At 39.8% G+C, this 21645-nt stretch overlaps 1 long non-coding RNA gene across 1 annotated transcript; it reads left to right on the top strand.

Annotated features, from left to right (window-relative positions):
• The first annotated feature begins 667 nt into the window (after positions 1-667).
• On the top strand, positions 668-1659 carry LOC147334608 (uncharacterized). The gene is made up of 3 exons (XR_015128591.1): positions 668-781; positions 1395-1469; positions 1554-1659. It is a non-coding gene; the product is annotated as an uncharacterized LOC147334608 (long non-coding RNA).
• The last annotated feature ends 19986 nt before the right edge of the window (positions 1660-21645 follow it).

The following is a 21645-nucleotide window of genomic DNA, read 5'->3' as shown; positions in this document are numbered from 1 at the left end:
AGTTTCATATTGGTTCTCACATTTGATCTCTGTTTATTTCATTTATTTTTTTAATCTAATAGCATGTACTTCCTCTGGGACATCAGCACCAGGTAAGAATTACATGGTAAATTAACAGAAACCACACTGCATAATAATACAATTATATAAAATTTATAAAATTATAAAATTATTAATAATACTGTGCATTCAGTATTTTTTTTCTAGTAATTACTCCTCTTGAAGCATAGCAGTAATTTCAAAAAACAGTGTCTCTAAACTTTGGAAAGGAATTGAAATTCTTTCTCCTGGAGTCTAATGAATAACTTGACTGTGAAGACTGTAAGGATTACTATTTTAAAAGTATGTGTATGCTGTCTACTTTACGACTACTATGTATGTATACATGTGTATACACGTATGTCTTATGTTTATTTGTTCCAATGTATGAAGATGTCAGGGTACCTGATCTAATCATGGATAAATGTGACAATAACAGAAAAAAACAACAAGAGAAAAGATACTTATTACATAATATCTTTTTTATACCCTGAGGTACCCCTGAGCAAGGTACTGTCTCTACACACTGCTCCACTGAGTGAATGGGTTAAATGCAGAGAGTAATTTCCCTACAGGGATCAGCTGTAATGTATCGCATCTTTAGAAAACTCAGTTCAATTTCTCATTGAACAATTCATGAAAATGTATTTTTATATTGTTTCAGAATATCAGAGAGGAAATGTAGCTGATCCAGACAGTGTTACATATGCTGCTGTCACGGTCAAACCAAAGAGGGAGAGAGGTAACTTATTTGCAAGTTATTTTGTGTTGTTCACTATCAGAAGCACAGAACATGTGAAATATGTTATGTAGATTGATAATTTCATTTTTCATTAATTAGGGCTAGATTTTATCATTCAGTTGCACCCAATAAAGTCAATCAAGATTTTGACTTAATCCTAGTCACCCCTAGTCCTATCCTTTTCAAGTGAGACTATTATGTATCTCACATCTATTGCATTTATTTTTTAAGATGTCCTGAGGGTAAAAAAGTGAACCGACAATGTTATATCTCTGTTCATACATGAGTGTTACTTATACCAGAATAGACATGCTGTCATTTGTAGATGCACTCACTGTGGGGAACTACTTATATTACAGTTTTAGTACAGATCATTTTGAGATGTGTGAGAAACAGTTTGACAGGAAATTTATTTTGCATTAAAAGGAAACTGAAAGGACATAACCACAAAAACCATATTACCCATGTTTGAGTAAGATGATTCGTTTTGTATTGCTCAAGTTTTGTATTTGTGTGTTTAGTAATTACAGCTTATCTGCCTTCTTACTGCTTTAGTATTTAAGTGTATGTGGCTGATATATATAGTTTGTCATGTTCTTCTCTTATTTGTCAGTTTGTAAACAAACAAATGAATCAGATCCAGACAAAACAACATATGCTACTGTTGCAAATCAGAGGAAAGACAGAGGTAATTTTCTCTTTACTGACTACATCAACAGCCTATGTAGGTATCAATGCAATTTTTGACATTGCCTTTTTGTTTATCTTGCAGGTCATTGACAGCAAAAAAAAGACATCTGAATACAGAAAAATGAGACATGAGTCTGAAGCTTTTTGACATATTTTATTGTGTTTTGGATGCATTACAATATCCTGGTTAAACTATTTCTTTTGGCTGTGTTGCAGTGCTACTGATTGTAGATCTAAGTCGTATTATTACTTCAGACTTGCCAGATAAAATGTATTGTTGTTAATTAAAAAAGTAGAAATAAATCATTAAATATAGGTTTTAATAAATTTTCTCAAATACACAAAAGTAGATTTGCAACCTAAAAACTTTAATTTTTAAATAACAAAATTTCTTTTAATAGATACTTATTGAGAGCATTTCAGACTCACAATTGTCTTCATATGTGAGCTTTAGTTCAACACCATCAGGGCCTCTTTTTAAAGACAGTGGGTCATTATAGTCTAACACAGGGGTCGGCAACCTGCATGCGGCTCTTTAGTCCTTATACTGCGGCTCCGCGTGGCTTGGGAAAATAAATTAGAAGTATTTAGCTGAAGTGTATTTTATTTATGTTAGTTCTTTTTTAGTTCTAAATTGGAAGATTATTGAGATATTGAAATATAAAAATAAAATTATATTCTATTATTTCTTCATCGCTCAAAATAAGCATCACACTCGCAGAAGCCGGTATACCCGCCGAAATGCCGTGCATTTATCGAGACTTTCAACCCCAGGTAGGCCATTAATGGATCTTCGGATCCACATTATGTCAGCAGCTATTCTCCACTGTGAACTATGTTAAAAACAAACACCGCTCACGCCTCACAGATGACAGCTTACAGGCCTGCGTACAGATGAAAGTGACTTCGTACAGCCCTGATTTGCAGACGCTGTGCGCACAGGTTCAGGAGCAGAAGTCCCATTGTAAACATACCACGGCAGACCCGCTGCTTTTCAGCATCTTTTTATTGACCACTTTTCACACACGGTTGCTGTACACATACAGCCGGCTGTAGCTTTTCAGCTCACAGCCCGACACATACCAACAACAACACAACAGCATAGAGAGCACAGACGTTAAGGTGGCGAGGCGTGATTGCGGGTGCCGCTCAGGTGCGTCCGCCTCCCATGCAGCGGCGCTGCAGACCACGCCCCGCCGCACACATTAACCAGGTAAAATACATATTTAGGCAGAATTTTGCAAATATCTATTTTTCATTTTTCAGCAGCATAGTGCTTTTTTCCAGTTATTTTTTAAAAGTCAGGTCAAGGCTCCAAAATCCCAAAGGCGATATAAGGGTGGCGGCTCACAACAGTTTTTGTTTGCTGGATCATTTTAGTTCAGCTTGGTGTCTTTCCTTTTGTTATATTTCTTTAAGAGTTCAAAAATGTGTTAATTACATAAATAAAATGTCGTTTTGTCTGTAGCACTTCATGAATTTCATAAGCAACACACTTTAGTTGTTCACACAAAGCATAAAGGTAAAAAAAACAATATATATACAGTGTTATCTTCATTTTAGATGTCAAAAAGTATTTGCGGCTCCCAGTGTTTTCTTTTGCGTGGAACGTGGGTCCAAATGGCTCTTTGGGTGTTAACGGTCGCTGACTCCTGGTCTAACAGGTTATACCAAAATGTGCTATTGCTGTTGTGGCTATTGACCTGAAGCAAAGATGCAGTGCGACAGATAAGTTTCAGATGATTGAACCCAAGTGTTCCAATCACTTTCACTGCCACAGGTTTATAAAATCAATCACTTAGGCATGCAGACTGCTCCTACAAATGTTTGAGAAAGAATGGGTGCTTATACCAAAGTGGAAGAGATTGGGAACAACTCAGCCATGAAGTGGTAGGCCACACAAAATCACAGAGATGCAGCATATGCTGAGGTGTATAGTGTACCAGAAGTTGTCAACTTTCTGCAGTGTCAGTCACTACAGAACTTTTCAGATCAAATAAAGAACAATGCATAGAGAGCTTCGTGGAATCAGTTTCCACGGCCAAGCAGTTGCAGCCAAGCCTTACATCACCAATTACAATGCAAACCATTGGATGCAGTGGTGTAAAGCAGACCACCACTGGACTGTAGAGCAGTGGAGACATGTTCAGGCCAGGAGAATGTTACTTATCTGACTGCATTGTCCCAAGCTTGGTGTAGGAGGGAAATTTTGGTGTGGGGCTGTTTTTCAGGAGTTGGGCTCAGCTCCTAAGTTCCAGTGAAAGGAACTCTTAATGCTTCAGCAAACAAATATACTTTTTGACACTTTCAAGCTCCCAAATTTGTGGGAACAGTTTGGGATTGGCCCCTTCCTGTTAACATAACTGTACACCAGAGCACAAAGGAAGGACCTCAAAGATGGGAAATTCTGATGTAAAAGAACTGACTGGCTTGTAGAGTCTTGACCTCAACCCGAACTAACACCTTGGGGTTTGAATTAGGGTGCAGACTGCAAGCCAGATCTTTTTGTCCATTAGTGTCAGACCCCACAAATGTGTTTCTGTAAGAAGAGTCAAAACATTTCCATAAACACACTCCTAAACCTCTAGAAAGCCTTCCCTGAAGAGCGGAGATAGCTGCATAGAATGGGTCAACATTATTAGACACTATGGATTAAGAAAAGGATGTCACTCAAGTTCATATAATAATAATGTACACTTTTATTGATCCCCGTGGGGAAATTCTTCTCTGCATTTAACCCATTCACTCAGTGAAGCAGTGGGCAGCCACCAGTGCAGCGCCCGGGGAGCAGCGTGTGGGGATGGTACCTTGCTCAAGGGTACCTCAGGGTAGCCGTTCAGGGGATTCGAACCCTTCCTAACCTAACCCTTCCGATCATGGGGCAACCGCTTTACCTACTGAGCTATCCCTGAGCTATATATGTATGTGAAAGCAGATGCGTGCATTATTTTGGCAATTTTTTACACACACATGACCTGCTATATGGTCCATTAAATGTTCATTTTTACATTAATTCAGGTTATAAACAGGTGTGATATGAAATCCATTTATGATAGAACAAATGTGATCTTCAAAAATAAACATGTAGCATTCAGATCATGCTGACAAATAAATATTTGCAGAGCAGAATTATAAGTGCTTATTCATTTACACATGATTTCAAAAGTGAAAACATAAAATGATCAAATAATAATCACCTAAACCTATGACTCGTTATACCACCCTTGCAGTATTTCCTTCTGGAGAGGAATCTTGACCCATTTTTCTTTGCAGAATTGCCAAATTTCTGTCATTTTTCATTATTTTGCACATGAACACCCTGTTTAAGATCTCTCAGTAGTTCCACTTTTTCTCCTTTTGAGGATGATGGCTATATCATTGTTGCTGAGTCTCAAAGCTTTAGATGTGGCTTTGTAACCCTTTCCAGATTGTTAGATCTCAATGACTATGTTTCTCATGTGTTTCTTGTAGTGTGGTGTTGCTTTTTGAGAATTCTCGTTCTACTTCACTTTATCAGTCATGTTCTATTTAACTGATTTCTTAATTCCTCAGTAATCACGCCTATATGTGTCTAGTGAAAGTGAAGGGTCTTCTTTTTTTTTTTTGTGGTTACGCGTACATATACCAGACAAGCAGTTTATTGGAATAGATGAGCAAAATGCCGAAACTGCTTTAATTGGTGTGGTCACACTTGTTGGTTATCAGTTAATCAAGTGCAAGAGCTACAACTACAACAACATACAAGTATGATTTGGTTACCAAATAGGTTAAAAATACTTGCCAAATAATAATAATAATAATAATTTCAAATGCAATACACACCATACTGTATTAGAAACCAGTAACTAAAACGCCAATTCATGGCAAAGTACCTCAGGAGGAAGAGCAGGTCATCAATCATCAAGTCGGGGGGCATGCCACATGTCCTTAGGCAAGATACCAAGATACCCCAGAAGCTTGGAAGTGATGGGTGTCGTCTCGGTTTAGGGCGGCGCCGGCCTGATCCCGAGGATATGTGAGGGTTTGTTCAGTCGGATCTGATGGGTCGAAGCGTCGTTTCACACAGAAGTCAGGTGAGAGTCTGGTTCCATCGGAGGTGGGGTGCCCCCGGCCTCTCGGCCTGGGGCTCGGTCACTCAGGCACAGCTGGCTACCGGCGGAGCCCACGGGCGCGTCGCTGCAACTCCCCCTGGCTTCTGCTCCGCGGCTGCTGAATGAGCCCTCATCTGGGACTCTCCTTAGCTCTAACTGGGACAGTGGCGCAGCTGCCCCTCTGTGGGTCTTCCTTGGTCTCTTGTGTTCTGGGGGCCTCTGGATGTCTGGAGTTTTGATCTCCTCCATACCCGCTTGATACCATAAAGGACAGGGCTGTGGCTCCCCACACTCCCTAACAGATCATTACATGGAGAAACCTTTGGAATGCAAGCATGCTGATCCACACAGGTATGCACACAGGTGTACACATGGGTATTCACAGACGCGGACTAAAGCTTTCTTGGCTGCTGCCTCAAAGCACACTGTGCGCTGTCTATCTTGCGTGCTGAACAATATCGTCTATTATTTAGTAACTATTGATATTTATGACTAGGTAGTTTATTGTGATGGTGCTTTTTTTTTTATTTATTATGTTGCTCTTTGTTGTTTGCTGTCTCCTCTGTTTGTTTGTTTTTTTTTCTCCATACAGGTGACCCAGGAGTTTGTTTTTTTTTGTTGTTTGTTGTTTTTTTTCTCTCTTCCCCCCCTTCTCACCGTCTCTTCTCCCCTTTGGTTTTCTTTCTTTCTCTCCCCCTCTTTCTTTCATTCTTTCCCCCTGTCCTATTAAAAAAAAAAAAAAAAAGATGACAAAGGATGAACTGAAGCTCCGCCATCACGTGATGTCACATGCTGCTGTTTCTGATGTCACTTAAAAAAAAAAAAAAAAAAAAAAAAAAAGAGAGTCTGGTTCCAGCACCTGAGGGTCCAAAATGCTGGAAAGGCTGCTTTCACGTTTGTGCTTGTGCCCTCAGCTACCTGAAGCTCTACAACGAGAGTGTCAGAGACCTGCTGAGGAGGAAGTCCACTCAGACCTACAACCTGAGAGTCAGGGAGCACCCGAAAGGCGGGCCTTACGTAGCTGATGGAGGCCGGAAACATCAACCGCACCACCGCCAGCGCCGGCATGCACGATGTCAGCAGCCCCTCACACGCCATCTTCACCATCAACTTCACACAGGTCAGCGACGGGTTCCACGTCATCATAAGGAACAAAAAAGAATTTGTTCTTTTACCAAGTATAAAATACATTTTCTTTATATTTATTCTTTTCTCTGCCACAGGTGGAATATATCTATGTATTGAACCAAAGAGATTACAGTTATATACCAGTCACATGTTTGGAAAGACTTTCTTATCCAATGTTGTGTGTTTTCTTTATTTTCATGACTATTTACAATGTAGATTCTCACTGAAGGTATCAAGACTATGAAGGAACACACACACAATTATGAAGTTAATGAAAAACTGTGAAATAAATCAAAACATGTTTTATATTTTAGACTCTTCAAAATAGCCACCCGTTGCTGTGATTACTGCTTTGGACACTCTTGGCATTACTTGTGATTTCTGAGGCTGGTGACTCAGATGAATTTATCCTCAGCAGCAGAGGTGACTCCTGGTCTTCCTTTCCTGTGGGAGTCCTCATGCTTGCCAGTCAAATGAATGTGAAATACAACATGCCATGTTATCATACTGAAGGCAGCCGCTAGAAGATGGGGGACAGACACAGAGGGCATACATTCTCAGGTTGGCTGTGGCACTTAAACAATGCTTACTTGAAACTAAAAGACAAAGAAAATAATTCAGATAAGACAGGATGGATCCATGCTTCATGCTGTTTATGCCCAAATTTGACCACGAGATTCATCAAACCAGGTGATATTTTCACATGTTGTTTTTACAGTTATGGCAATTATGAGGAAGGATATGTTTGGTCTGTGTAGCTGTATCGCAAGCTGAGTGACAGCAGAGGGCAGAAAAGGATCATTTTCTTTGTTCACATAACTGTGTGAGAAAGGAGAAAGAACTAATAAAGGATAACATTACTATTGTGTTTATGGCTAATCTCAGTGTCAGCAAGTCTGACACAAATCTACTAATCTGAAAGCTGGAGAGTCAGAGTCATTATAGTCATTATAGCAGTAGTTCAATATAAAGAATATACTTTTGGTAGATTTAAGCGACTTAATATGTGTCAAAGTAATGGGTGGATGATCTTTTAAAATAGAAAATTAAATAAAATATAAATTAACCATAATGTAATTTATGACATATTAAAAACATTTTAATAGTGATCATACACTGAACAAAAATATAAATGCAACACTATTGTGCTGTGTGATCAAAATGCACATTTCAGAGTGGCCTTTTGTTGTGGGCAGTCTAAGGCACACCTGTGCAATATGTCTATTTAGCACCATGACATACCTACATACATACACGTGAGGCAAAGGAGAAGTTCTCACTAACACAGATTTAGACATTTTGTGATTTGTGACGAATTTGTGAAGAATATTTGAGAGTAATGGGTCTTTTGTGTATGTGGAAAATGTTACACATCTTTGAGTTCAGCTCATGAAAAATGGGAGCAAAAATAAAAGTGTTGCATTTATATTTTCGTTCAGTGTACATACATATATGGATGCATAGACACATATTACACACACACACACACACACACACATACACATACATACACTGTATATCATGCACTGGTATCGGATCGATACTAGCCTGGTGAGATCGATCCTTTACTTTAAGTTCTGCTCTTGTTTGCGGTCCTGTGGTTTCGGCAAAGACGAAACAGCCTCTTGTGTTTAGATGTTGCGCCATAACGTGACATGACTTAGATGCTTTGGGGGTTGTTAAGTTGTTTACATATTATTTATATTTTCACCATTTGTTGTTTTTGTTGTTGAGAATTTTAATTGTAATTTTTGTACTATAGTTTTCTCAACAGTATTTGTTTGTTTTAATTTGTTTACTGGTTTGCCTGCACTTTTTATTTGAGATTTTTCTAAAAAAATTCATTTTCGATAAGAATTTTCTATTTAATTATAAACGTTATCCTAATTATGTCCGGGGTTTTAACTATTTAATAATAAAAAAGGAAACATCACAAAAAACACTTAAGGTCATGAAAATTAATTGAGATTTAGCAATTTAATGACACATCCGCCTCATTTATTCAAAAAGTATTGGTATCCGCAATACTGGCCTGTATTTACTTGGTGTCACGGTTCTGGGTCATTCTGACCCAGCATTTTCAGTTCTTATGTTTTTGGTATTTCTTTGGATTATGATTTATATTCTGACTATTTAGTGATACTGGTTTGATTATTGTTGTTATTGCAGGTTTAGTTTAGTGTCTAGTCTGTCTCTCTCGGTCTAGTCTGTGTCTTAGTGTGTCTTGTTTCCTCATCTTGCTTTGTGTTCTGTCTGTCTGCCTGCCTAAGTTTACTTTTGGATTCTCAGTTTTGTTACTTTTTGAGTTCAGCATTAAAGCTGTTTTGAGTTCGCGTTTTGCCTCAGAGTGTCTAAACTTTGGGTCCTCCATATTACCACTTCTGCCTGCACGCAGCCTAAAAATGAAACTTGGTATCGATACCAATACCAAAATATGCAGTATTGACACCACTAGTGTCAATTCTGAAGCAATATAATTATTGAGCTGTGATGCAATCGCTAATATAAAGTTCACATGATATTATGATAAGACAAGATAAGAGAGGCTTTACTGTCATTGTTAACACAAGAATACAGCAATACTACCCTGGCTTCTGCAAGTTGGGTATTGTTGGTTGTTCCTTTGGCTGATTTGTCAAGTCCTGCCAACACTTTTGTGTGAACCTCAGGATGTCAGGAGTCATTTGACTCAGCCAAAGCCTGGATGTGCAGTGCTCCAGTGCTTGTGCTTTCAAGCTAGAGGTGGATGCAAGTTCTTATGGTGCAGGTGCTGCACTTCTCCAGGAAGTTGCTCATCCAGTGTGCTGCTTTTCAAAGAAATTCAATACACATCAAAAGAATTGCTGCACAAATGAAAAAGAAACCTTAGCATTACTTTCAGCACTGCAACATTTTGAAGTGTATGTTAGTTCCAGCTCCACCCAGTTGTTGTTTATAGTGACCACAATCCCCTGGTGTTTCTGTCTCTAACAATCAGGGTCTCATGCATTGGTCCATATTGCTGCAAGATTTTAACCTTGTGTTGCAGGAATTGCCGTCTTGTGTGTGGCCGGGTGCAGTAAGGAGTGTATGTGATGTGTGTGAGCATGCGCGTGAAGGAAACGTGGGGAGCGGAAGGAGAAAAAAAAGGAAAAAAGAGAGAGTGTGTCGTGGGTAGAGAGGGCGACCGGGAGCAGCATTCTAACAGGCTACAGCCAATGCAGTGTTTCGAAGTGTGCAGTACTGTTATTAAAGCCTCATCTCTTCAGTACTCTCCGGTGTCTCAGCTGATTAACCTCGAAGGAGGACAAACTTCGGCCCTGGAGGAAGCATCTCCCCTTGCGTCTCCCGACCACGGTGAGGGGACTGACGGCGAGGGATGGTTAACACTTGATATTTATCATCATATAATCATAGAGGGGCTGATAATATTGTGGCAGATGCACTATGCCATGTAGGAATTTAGGCCGAGCATTTCTTCAGGGGTAGAAATGTGGCTACTACATTTTATATCCAATACTTGATTTTAAATTGTGGGTGTTATGACTCAGGTCATAATTTTGTTTGTTTTCACTCCTGATGGTGGCATTGTTAATCTCTCTCTCTCTCTTTTTTTTTTTTTTTTGGTCGCTTATGTAAGTTCCAGATGGAGGCTGGCCATCGGTTGAAGACTGAATGAAATGCCCTACAATTTAGGACCAGTGTAGCTCCACCTACTTCCTGCTTCCAACCAGGCAGTTATCTACTGTGTGTGATGAATTTTCTGTATCTAGAAGAACTAGATTAGTTATTTTTTCTATGTATTGTAAATATTGTGAATAGACTATTTTGTTGATTGACCTGGTAACTGTTTTCATAGGAAGCTTATGGCTTTTAAAACCTTTTCTCTTGTTCAGGTTAGGGAGACAAATGACAGGCCTGGATTTTCTTTGGGATTTTCATGATAGGAAAGTTGATTCGGTTTACTTTCTTGAATATTTTGTTTGTTGTTTTGGCCATGCCCAGCCTGATGTTTCCTACCTTCAAAGATAAATAAAATATTTCATTTCATTTCAATTCATTTTATTTTGTTTCACACATGGTACAGCAGTAATTCATTTCCTATACACAAACCTTCCTTTCAATTGAAGTAACACTGTATCCATGCATGAGAAGGAACAGGAAGAAGAATAAATTCTTATTAACACCTGCCCACTATCTGTAATAATACAAGTAGGCACTTACAACCAAAATACACTCTGACACTATCCTACACACAGCTAAACAAAACAAAGAAAACAATATACTCAACAACAAGCAATACCACTAAATATAAAACTAAAAGGATAATTCTTTCTACAGTTAACTCCTGTTATTTTCATCTTCTTCATATTGGTTTATCATTTTATTCTTACAGCACATTTTAAATTGAAAAACATTTGTGCAGCCCTTACGATTATCATGGAGACAATTCCATATTTTACACCTTTGTGTGGTCCGAGCAAACGGATGCTTAAAATACACTGAACAAAAATATAAACGCAATACTTTTGTTTTTGCTCTCATTTTTCATGAGCTGAACTTAAAGATGTGAAACATTTTCTACATACACAAAGGACCCATTACTATCAAATATTGTTCACAAATCTGTCTAAATCTGTGTTGGTGAGAACTTCTCGTTTGCCGAGATAATCCATCCCACCTCACAGGTGTGGCATGTCAAGGTGCTGATTAGATAGCATTGATATCGCTCAGGTGTGCCTTAGACTGCCCACAATAAAAGGCCACTCTGAAATATGCAGCTTGATCACACAGCACAATGCCGCCACTTTTCATGTCCGATGTCTCCACAGTACAGTTAGCAAGCATTTAGTTAGCACCAGCAACTGCGCAAACAGACATACAGCAAATAGTGAAGGTCTGGTAGAGAAAGCCGCTTGGTTAATACCAAGTATTCAGCAAAGGAGGGGGGTTACATTACTAGATGATTAAACATGCAACTGTTTTGCTGGCAATAATTAAAATGATTAAAGAAAATTAACAAGCTATTTATTGTTATGGTTCGTTCGATTTAGGGAAGAGAAGAAAGCAAGCCCAGGCCGAAGTAGGTGTCAAAAAATAGTGATCTTTATTACACACTTTGCGCAGTCAGTGTGGGAAAGACAATTTGCAATACAATCCTTCGTCAACTGGACCGTCCCGTCTCCTTATATTGCCATTATGACATCACAGTTGGATCTTTACTGGAAATGATCACAAATGATAACAATTCCCCGCCTCTCAAAGAGTTTTCCCTTATATAGACATCAACTGCTACTCTTAAGAGAAAAACAAGTGTGTATTACATTGTGCATTTTGTGAAAGTGTATCTATCAGAGAAACTGTCCTCAGACGACCCTCCTATTATTACTAAGTGTGTAGGTGAACGTGCGTGTGTTACATAAGTGCGTGCATGTGGTTACAGGCCGGCGTACGTGCAGAACTGAACGCAGGCGGGCCTGGGCCCAACAGGACTGGTGGGTCTGAGCGGTGTGACTGCACTAAAGTGCAACAACTTAAGCAGATAACAAGAATGATACAGAACCTCAATAAACAGTCAGTGTGCATTAATATTTGCTCAGAGTAACATAGATGTAATTAAAAGATTATTTTGTCAACAGATTCAACAATGGTAAATGATTAATCAATGATAACTGATTATGAGAATACAAAATAAAATATCTCCTGATCACACTCCTCCTCTTTGGCCTTTAGAAAAAAGGCCAACATTTAGAGATATTGTGTCACTCCTCCGTCCAAGCGGCTTCTCGCAACGGCATCATATGTTCCGGACCAGCTGACCCAGCTGAACCAGAAGCTATGGCCCTGCTCACCAGATTACCCAACACCTGCCTCACCAGAGGAATGAGACAACACCCGATCAGCAATAAACCTAGAAAAACTAAAAGAGAAAACATGGCAGACATAAACAATCCCTTATATTGCCCAAAAACAGATGTGATCCAGTCTCCCAGCCTCGAGTTCACGCCTGATTGCTCATGCATGGTTCTAGATAACGCTTTCAAATTCTCCAGCGCCCGTGTGACCGTTCTGTCCGGAGCTGTATTGTTGGGAATAAAGGTGCAACATAAGTCCCCAAACATCGCACACACGCCTCCCTTTTCAGCCAATAACATGTCCAGCGCCATTCGATTTTGGATTCCCATTAACGACGTCGGACCTAATTGTTCTGCAAGACCTTCCACCGCGTCCCTAGTGAGATTAGAGAGTCTCAACACATTATAATGAACATAATTAATGCGGTCAACGTTTTTATTTGGAGTCACCCACAAAAACACACTTTCAAACCCGGCCGCTATCTGATCAACTAACTTATACTCATCTGGAACTCCTCTGGGAACTCCTATGGAGTCAATCCAGGTTGGCGAGTCCCGTCTTGGATCATACCTGTGGATACCCCCTGTGGCTCTCCTTCGTCTGGCTGTAGACACATCCGCGCCTTGCTGTGGAACTGTCTCTAGCCTACTGCCTATGAGCATCAAAGGTGCAGCTAGGCGCACCAGAGCACACGTTCCCACACTCCCCAAGGGAACCTGCACCAAAAGGGTATACTCTTTTGTGATTGTCCTCTGACACCAGCTTGGATCAATCCTTCCTAGCCTAAATCTCACTCTGTCTGTAGAGAACTCAAAACATGTATAATTATCTCGTTTTGGTGTGAATGAACCTGGTTGTGTACGTTTATCAATTGGCGGATATAAACCTGACAAAGTGGTGCAGTTACCTGTGTCCACCGCCTCTCTAGTTAATCTCAGCATGCAATTATATCCCCACTCATCCTCTGGATACAGAGGAGCGGGTTCAGTAAACAAATGAGGTCGAGCGGTAGCACAAGCAACACAATCAACCACTTCCTGCTCTTTAGCATTTTGAGCCACCCAATCTAACCAAAGATTCCTATCTCCAAAACCTGTGGCACGCTCTATCAACTCCTGAGGTTTTAACCTAGTATAATCAGTGGCAACAAACCATTTCTCTTCTGAGTCCTTGTAAGTAACTGTCTCTAAGGGATCCATTTGCTCCGTGAGATTCAGTGCTGAGTCATTTCCCAGCGGTTTAGACCTGGGATTAAATAAATTCACCCGAATTATCCCGAATGGATCTGTCCCTACTTTATCTACCCCTACTACTAAATAAAACGCACCTCCATCAAACCCAGGTTCAGGGAGTTCACTCCATGGTCCTAGGGAAAGAGTAATAGGGTTATTTGTAACAGAATAATCTCTCTGAATAGCTATTCCTTCAAGGGCCGGTGGCACTGTTGGCTGCCATCCTACCCCTGTCCACGCGACCACATCCTGCCAAGAACACCACTGATCCGTTACATAGGTGTAGATGTCACTATCCCATGATGGGCCCCACACCGACTTAGGGTAACACATCATTGGATGATAACAAACCCACACATTATATGTTCTCCAGCTATTCCCGTCACCCGAGCATTTAATTACCTCACACAAATCGAATGTGAACGCTGTCGTGGATCCATTAACATACCCAAACTCGACTCCGCCACTGGCTTTGAGACACCCATCATCCCCACCTGAACCAACCGCACGCTTGATAATTCATAATTTTATAAACTGGAATGATGAAATTATATTGGGGGGTTATATTGGCTGGATCTCATTATTGGGGGGATCATGACCCCCATAACCCCCTGGAAATTACGCACGTGAACGGTGAAGTTACTGCTCTGTTAACCGTATGTTTTTGTAATAGAGAAGACATTTAAAACCTTCTATAGAAAATGTGTTTATTTTAGATTTTAAAAAAATATAAGTATCTAGCATATTAATACAATTTGCATTTTTCCCCAATAAGAATGTGTATTTCAAAGAAAATGAGATTTAGAGATAGAATGACAGACCACTTATAATTAATTGATCGCCTGAAATTCCTCATTTTACATTTTCTCACCAAAAGTGTTCTATCAGTCTTTGCTTTCTGGCAGTTTTGCTTGGCTCAACTACATGGGAGGTAAACCTTTGTTTCTTCTTTACTCTGAAATGATTCCAACCTAAAGGCTAAAGAAACTAACTCCACTACATGATCACTTGACAACACAAATCAGCCAGCTGCTAATGCATGAGACACACCTGGCTTGGTTAACCAAAGGGCAGAAGGTCTTGATCCCCAAGGAAAAGACCAGTCCTGTGCACTCTCTGGAGTTACTAAAACAAATCCTATGTCTCTTGGAAAGCTTGATTAAGGATCAGGAATTAAATTTGGGGATATGGAAAACAACACTGGAGGCTAACTTCAAGCCAACTGTACAAGCCATCATAAATTGTGGGATTAACAAAGGAGATGCTTTGCCCCCACTGCTGTTCTGCATGGGCCTGAAACACCTGGCTATGGATATCAACTATGAAGTGGAACAATTGTAAGCTGTCTCCACTGCATGGATGAATATAGAGAAGATGGCTGTATTCCAGGAGTGAACGAGACATTGGTTGATTGATGCACACGACTTGATTTTACAGCAGTGACATTAGAATTTCATTTGGACTGGAGAACTGCAGTCAGATGTTAACAAATAGAGGGGACCTCAGCGCAGCAGCAAGCAGGCTCGGTTTTTTTTTAACGACCCATTGCCAACGCAAGAAAGTTGGCGTTTTTACAACAGCAGCCTCATTGTTCGGCCGGGTTTTTTTTTTCTCTTTAGCATCGTTCAAAAGTGACTTAGCTAGCAGTGGCAACTTCTATCTTAAACAATTAAAAGTAATACCCAGATTGAAATATAGCAAGGTGTTGTATATTTAGTGTGCTGATAAGGTTTTCAGTATTTTTATTTTTTATTCCAAGGCTGAAGACTGATGGCGTAATGACTGCACCAATGGCGTGCAGTCATTACGTGTTGGTTTCCAAACTATCTATAGTGGGGCAAAAAAGTATTTAGTCGGCCACCCATTGTGCAAGTTCCCCCACCTAAAATGATGACAGAGGTCAGTAATTTGCACCAGAGGTACACTTCAACTGTGAGAGACAGAATGTGAAAAAAAAAATAGGATTTGTAAAGAATTTATTCGTAAATCAGGGTGGCAAATAAGTATTTGGTCAATAACAAAAATACAACTCAATACTTTGTAACATAACCTTTGTTGGCAATAACAGAGGTCAAACGTTTACTATAGGTCTTTACCAGGTTTGCACACACAGTAGCTGGTATTTTGGCCCATTCCTCCATGCAGATCTTCTCGAGAGCAGTGATGTTTTGGGGCTGTCGCCGAGCAACACGGACTTTCAACTCCCGCCACAGATTTTCTATGGGGTTGAGGTCTGGAGACTGGCTAGGCCACTCCAGGACTTTCAAATGCTTCTTACGGAGCCACTCCTTTGTTGCCCGGGTGGTGTGTTTTGGATCATTGTCATGTTGGAAGACCCAGCCTCGTTTCATCTTCAAAGTTCTCACTGATGGAAGGAGGTTTTGACTCAAAATCTCACGATACATGGCCCCATTCATTCTGTCCTTAACACGGATCAGTCGTACTGTCCCCTTGGCAGAAAAACAGCCCCATAGTATGATGTTTCCACCCCCATGCTTCACAGTAGGTATGGTGTTCTTGGGATGCAACTCAGTATTCTTCGTCCTCCAAATACGACGAGTTGAGTTTATACCAAAAAGTTCTACTTTGGTTTCATCTGACCACATGACATTCTCCCAATCCTCTGCTGTATCATCCATGTGCTCTCTGGCAAACTTCAGACGGGCCTGGACATGCACTGGCTTCAGCAGCGGAACACGTCTGGCACTGCGGGATTTGATTCCCTGCCGTTGTAGTGTGTTACTGATGGTGACCTTTGTTACTTTGGTCCCAGCTCTCTGCAGGTCATTCACCAGGTCCCCCCGTGTGGTTCTGGGATCTTTGCTCACCGTTCTCATGATCATTTTGACCCCACGGGATGAGATCTTGCGTGGAGCCCCAGATCGTGGGAGATTATCAGTGGTCTTGTATGTCTTCCATTTTCTGATGATTGCTCCCACAGTTGATTTTTTCACACCAAGCTGCTTGCCTATTGTAGATTCACTCTTCCCAGTCTGGTGCAGGTCTACAATACTTTTCTTGGTGTCCTTCGAAAGCTCTTTGGTCTTGGCCATGGCGGAGTTTGGAGTCTGACTGTTTGAGGCTGTGGATAGGTGTCTTTTATACAGATGATGAGTTCAAACAGGTGCCATTCATACAGGTAACGAGTGGGGGACAGAAAAGCGTCTTACAGAAGACGTTACAGGTCTGTGAGAGCCAGAGATTTTCCTTGTTTGAGGTGACCAAATACTTATTTTCCACCCTAATTTACGAATAAATTCTTTACAAATCCTATCATGTGGATTCATGGATTTTTTTTTCACATTCTGTCTCTCACAGTTGAAGTGTACCTCTGGTGCAAATTACTGACCTCTGTCATCATTTTAGGTGGGGGAACTTGCACAATCGGTGGCTGACTAAATACTTTTTTGCCCCACTGTATATATTACTGAACATTTGATAAAATGTTAAGTGTGTGGTGCATGCTGAATACATCACTTCAACAACCCTAAACTGCTATTGTAGTTGATAATGACACAAAAACGCACTCTAGTTTGGATTAGCTGGATCATTTAGATATTTAAGTAGGGGTGGCAGAACATCAGCTCTCTGTAAGCATCTGCACAGAGAGCACGTGTTGAGAAATCAGTTTTACCCCGGTTCTTTTTATTCCTCGAGCATCCAGAGATGGCACCGGACTCAGTAGTCATTTTTACAAAATCTTTATTCATCTTTATTCATCTTCATTTAAGCATGCACTTCTAGAAGGGAAGACGAGGCCGGTGTCCCTCTCCAAATCTTCACCCCTTTGTTAGTTCCAGCCAGCTTTATAGAAGTAACCCCATCATAAAACCCCCCACAGTGTGCTGCAAATTCTGTGTCTGTGTCTATGTGCACGAGCACATGAGTGCCTACATGTGCGCGTTCCCACGTGCCTATGTGAGTGCTCGTGTGTGACTGTGTACGCATACATGTGTGTATGTGTGAGTGCACATGAGTGAGTGTGCGTGTGGATGTGTGTGCTTGACAGTTAAAACACTGTGGGTGTAGGTAACTCCCTAGAGGTCATAAAACTCATCTCCCTTCCAGACCACAGTTATCAAGTTACAAATCTTGAGACCCCCAACCTAAACATCCTCTGGGGAATTTCCACTCAGTGGGGGAGGGGTCTCCTACAATCTTACTCCTAAGTTCACAACACTATGAGGCCTTTATAATATTAAGGGCAGTATCTCTACAATAGTTCTACATTCTATCTTAACACATTTCTAAACTCTAAAATAAGCTAAACAATCCTACACATGCTAACACTAAGCTAGTAAAAAACCCAGCTGAATGAATGCTGACCCCAGGCCAGTAGCCAGACCCTGAACTTCAAAAGGTAAAAAACAGATTAGCCGTTAATCTGCTAGGTTTCTACCTGTTCGTGTTTCTAAAGTAGAATCACTGTACGATTGCTTTGTAGTCTCTTAGTGCTGGTTTTTATCATTGTGTTGTGTTGTCAGTTTTGTGTTCATACCTAGATACTACAAGCCACAAGACTATTGGAGCAATGTCCATTGGATAAAATAGAAAAAAAAAGCTAAAATATTTGGCAATAATACACAGCTCCATGTTTTGCATATCAGCATATCAGTTTTGCTACTTTGTATATCAGCGCAAACACCTCATACAGACTGTCAAGCATGGTGATGAAATTCCTCATCATAGAGTCAAGTGTAAGGCCGTCACTCCGATAAGTAAAGCATGTCTGAAATTGAGTCATGCAATAGGACAAGGACACCAGTAACTCTACAACATAAAAAACCTTAAACAAGCTATGCATAAAGAAATTCTCACAAACCTGAATGAAGTGACGCAATGTTGCAAAGAAAGGTGGGCCAAGACTCTTCCACAACAATGCAAGACATGGATAATGTCATTCATGCTATTGCTGGTAAGAAAGGGTCTACAAACTACTGAATCATGAGGTACACATTTTTTTCCACAAGAGTACATGAAACTACCAACCTGTGCACTGGCTGGATTTACTACAATAAAGCCTATAACTCCTGGAATACATAGAACTGTACAAGAGCAACAGGATGCTAAGATTTGAAATTGAATAGGGATGTGGAAAACAAATCTTCTTCATTATTATTTCTCAGTTGTTTGTCTGTTAAATATATTTTTGCATAGACATACATGGTTTTAATTTACTGTCCATAACTGCCTTCATGTGAAAGCTACGGAGTCATCAGGGTCTGTTTTGAAGATTTAGTGGTTTAACCTTGTTCAGCTCAGTCTTCCTGTTCACACAACTGAAAACACTGTTTACAAGAACTGTTGCAGTTTATAAGAAGACACTATAAGGTTAGTGCTAACCACTGAGTGTGTATTTTCATTTAGTCTGTCTAAAGTGTTTGCTTTAGTTCATAAAAGAAAATTTAAGCAAAGTGTGTCAATTTTGAAACAATAGAATTACTGAGACGTGATGCAATCACTGATATACAATTCACATGATATTACGATAAGACAAGATAATACAAGCTTGTCATTGTTAGCACAAGAATACAGTTATTCTACTTGATTAAAAGAGTAATGATAAAATATCTTCTATGCTGTATTATGACCCAGGTCGTGTTTTCGTGTATTGATTTGGCTCCTGCACACCTGGTGGTCGCATTGTTTATTTTCTCTGTTTTTGTGAAACCGTACCACTTCTTACATTGTACTGTAATGCCATATGGGTTATGAAATGCTGCAGCCAATGTCCTAAGGCTGATGAATAGAGTACTCTCTGGTGTCAGCAGCTGCAAAGTATACTCAAATAATATTGTAGTTTATTCATCAACATGGTCAGAGCACATGGACACTTTGCAGGAATTCTTCACCAGGTTAGAGAGTGCATACTTGACTTTAAATCGTGTAAAATGTGAGTCTGACAAAGCTGTGGTCTAGGAAAACAAGTAGGTCAAGAGCAAGTGTGCCATTTGGTACAGGAAAATCCAAAATGGCTTGAACCCTGGCTTTCAATTTCTGGGTATGTGTGGCTACTATCCTGCTTTCTGCAAGTTGGGCTTTGTTGGTTGTTCCTTTAGCTGATTTGTGAAGTCCTGCCGACACTTTTGTGTGGACTTCTGGATGTCAGGAGTCATTTGACTCAGCCAAAGCCCGGCTGTGCAGTGCTCCAGTGGTGGCTGCTGCTTATTTTTCTTGTGCTTTCAAGCTAGAGGTGGATGCAAGTTCTTATGGTGCAGGTGCTGCACTTCTCCAGGAGGCTGCTCACCCAGTGTGCTGCTTTTCAAAGAAATTCAATACACATCAGAAGAATTGCAGCACAAATGAAAAGGAAACCTTAGCATTACTTTTAGCACTGCAACATTTCCTGTCTCCCATGCGCAATAACATCAGGGCCTCATGCATTGGTCCATATTGCTGCAAGATTTTAACCTTGATATTTATCATCATATAATCGTAGAGGGGCTGATAATATTGTGTCAGATGCGCTATGCCATGTAGGAATTTAGGTTGAGCATTTCTTCAGGGGTAGAAATGCTTGATTTTAAATCGGGGGTGTTATGACCCAGGTCATAATTTTGTTTATTGTTTTCACTCCTGATGGTGGCATTGTTAATTTTCTCTCTCTCTTTTTGTTTCCTTATGAAAGTTCCAGGTGGAGGCTGGCCATCGGTTGAATGAAGCTCCCTGTAAATTAGGACCAGTGTAGCTCCGCCTACTTTGTGCAGATTTATGTACTGTGTGTGATGAAGTTCCTGTATCTAGAAGAACTAGATTAGTTATTTTTCTATATATTGTAAATATTGTAAATAGACTATTTTGTTGATTGATCTGGTAGCTATTTTTGTAGGAAGCTTATGGCTTTTAAAACCTTTTCTCCTGTTTAGGTTAGGGAGACAAATGAGAGGCCTGTATTATTTTTTGGATTTTCAAGAAAAGAAAGTTGGTTCGGTTTCCTTACTTGAATTTTTTGTTCGTTGTTTTGGCCGTGCCCAGCCTGATGTTTCCTACCTTCAAAGATAAATAAAATATTCAGTTGCTGTAACCATATACGTTTTTGTAATAGAGAAGACATTTAAAAACCTTCTATAGAAAATAAGTTTATTTAGATAAGAAAAATTAATTTTAAGTATCTAGCATATTAATACAAATGCATTTTTCCCAATAAGAATGTGTCTTTCAAAGAAAATGAGATTTAGAGATAGAATGACAGACCACTTTTAATAAATTAATCACCTAAATTTTTTTACATTTTCTCACCAAAAGTGTTCTGTCAGTCCGATTGCTTGCTGGCAGTTTTGCTATGTGGCTCAACTACATGGAAGGTAAACCTTTTATTGAGAACTAAGTACATTATGAAATCAACATCAGATTGTTTCTTCTTTATTCAGAATGAGGTGTTACTTGGACACTTGGATAATGTCATTTGGACTGAAGAACTGTAGTCAGATTAACAAACAGTTAACAAATAGGGTTAAGGTAGTCAGGACTGAGTGGACCACATTAACAGAATGTAAAATAGCAAACACTGAGGATAGCTAAAAATTACTCAGGAATCCCATACACCCATGGGAACCACGAAGAGACAACTAGGATAAAAGGTGATTTTAAAGGGCAGGGGCTATCAATTTTGGCTGCATGTTATAAGTGTCTCTCTCTTGCTCAAAATGAATCTGTTTTTACATTTGTCTTCCCAATAGACTGTGTTGACATCATACGTTGTCGCAGATTTTAGTATACAGTTGCTTTATTTAATAGTGGACTCGACTGAGGATTTCCACTTAAATATGAGAATACTCTTTACCTCCTAATTGTTACAGTAACACAACATTTAAAAAATGTATATAAAAAAAAGTCTTGGTTAAATGAGGACAAGATCAAGGCTCAGTTATAATACACCATTCTAAAA

The sequence above is a fragment of the Aulonocara sp. 'chitande type north' Nkhata Bay genome, linkage group LG3 (genome assembly GCF_057382095.1).
Source record: "Aulonocara sp. 'chitande type north' Nkhata Bay isolate Kocher_YH1m ecotype deep benthic linkage group LG3, A_spYH_male_GT1.1, whole genome shotgun sequence".
Taxonomy (NCBI): domain Eukaryota; kingdom Metazoa; phylum Chordata; class Actinopteri; order Cichliformes; family Cichlidae; genus Aulonocara; species Aulonocara sp. 'chitande type north' Nkhata Bay.
This window is presented reverse-complemented; position numbering and strand designations above follow the sequence as displayed.